Genomic DNA, 2,231 nt, shown 5'->3' on the forward strand with positions numbered 1-2,231 from the left:
AGTTATGTTACACAGATGATACAGATGGCATTGCTCACTGCATTGGGGTATAGGAGGTACACTGCCAAACATAAATTAATTCTGACTTGCCCATTTAATCTTCATGCTTTAATCTAGTTCGAATTCAGGATTGATTAAAAAACTGCAAAAAGAACCTTCAGCTGATATGAAATGCAGAAAAAACTATGATTTGGAATTAACCTACATCCATTTGAAAAATGAGAAGCACAAGAAGAGAGTTAGAGAGACAGAGTCTGAGACCGATAGGCGCACAAGTTGACACCACAAGCCCTACAGGAAACTTCTGGACAGACTTTATAGGCTTAGAAGAGAAGTTATAGGCTTAAGTTATCTTTGACTGTTGAAATACTCCACAAATATAACAGTACCATAATTGCAAACAATGTATAGAGTCTCTACTTTGTTCAAGTTTTGCAGGAAGCATATAACACAAAAACAGTTTAAATCAGTTTAATGCATGTGCCATCCTTGCTATGCTGGGAACCAATTTCAGTGTTAGAAACATTATACTACAGTGCCAGAAGCATCATAAACAATGTAGAACTCTTGTTAATAGGCACAGTGAAGCATAATCACTCAAAGCTGAAAAAAATAACTGCTCCAAGCTGAAAAAAAAATATTTCTGCATTTCTCACTAAAAAATGTATCAACTTAAACACAAGAAATTGTTTAATCAGTTTATGCACTATAAAGAACAATAACTCAGTCCACCTTTCATGTATGCTTGTTTCTCACAGTCATATTCCCTCTCTCACTGACTCACTCATCCACTCACTAGTTCACTCGCTGACTCACTCATTCATTCTCACTGTGTCTCATTCACACTCTCACAGAGACTCACACACATGCACATGCACCACACACACACACACACACACACACACACACACACACACACACACACACACACACACACACACACACACACACACACACATACCTACACACCCACACACCCACATACACACATGCACGCATACACACACAGTTCTTCAGTGGTATATTTGTGTATCTCCCATGAGGATTTTTATCAAGGCAGATAATGATTTTTTGTTATACAGCTGGTACTCTGTTTTGCAAGGGTCTTTCTAGTTTAGTCATATAAGCCCTAATATAATGGATCAAGCTTTATATAAGCCAGGTGTGTCTCAAGGAATAGCTTTGTTTTCTAGTTATATTATAGTAATGAGCCCAGAAACAGTTTTTTGTTTGTTTTTAATCAGGACACACTTCTACTAACTGTTTTTATATAGATGGTAGAGTTTCTAACACCATCTTTCTAGTTTGTTTATATATGCATTTAATAGGATATATTCTCCTATATATATATATGGTTCTACCTCACTTCACCGACACGCCGGAACATCGACAGGGAAATCGCGAGCCCCAGAAGATCGACAGCGCAGAAGACCGACGCGACGGGACCAAGAAGATCGACAAGCAGAAGACCGACCCGACGGATGAAAGCACCGACGCCGAGGATGCCGAAATGGGAAAAGGCTGTGTAAGTATGCGGTAGTGACGGATGTTAGGGTGCGAGTAAGGTAAGTGGGGATAGGGGTGGGTTAAGTGAGTTAGGGTTAGGGAGCGGGTCAGGTAAGTGTGCGGTAGTGATTGTGTTTGGGTTAGGGCGGATAAGTGAGTTAGGGTTAGGGAGCGGGTCAGGTAAGTGTGCGGTAGTGATTGTGTTTGGGTTAGGGCGGATAAGTGAGTTAGGGTTAGGAGCCGGGTCAGGTAAGTGTGCGGTAGTGACGGACCTTAGGGTTAGGGTTTGGGTCAGGGTTGTAGGTAGTTGTGTATGTGTGGTTTAGTGTGGGTTTGTAGGGATTTTGGTGTGCTTGTGTTGTGTATGTGGTTTTGGACGGGGAATGTGTTTAGGTTGTTGATTGTGGTGTGTGAAGTGTATGAGGTTTCGTGTTTGTGTACCGTCGGTTATTTCGTTGTCGGGCATGTGGGATTTCGTGTTTTTGTACTGTCGGTTATGTGGTGTCGGTGATTGCGTTGTCGGTGTTGTGGTGTTTCGTTTATGTGAGGTAGAACCATATATATATATATATATATATATAACACAGCCTACATGGACCTCGCAAAAGCCTTTGATACAATACTCCACTCGGGCATTATAGATAAGCTCACCAGCTTAAATTTAAACCCCTATGTCACTAGATGGATTGCAAACTGGCTCAAGGACAGAACCCACATGGTTAGAA

This window comes from Protopterus annectens, chromosome 1.part0 (genome assembly GCF_019279795.1).
Source record: "Protopterus annectens isolate FY-2018-M chromosome 1.part0, PAN1.0, whole genome shotgun sequence".
NCBI classification, from domain to species: Eukaryota; Metazoa; Chordata; order Ceratodontiformes; family Protopteridae; genus Protopterus; species Protopterus annectens.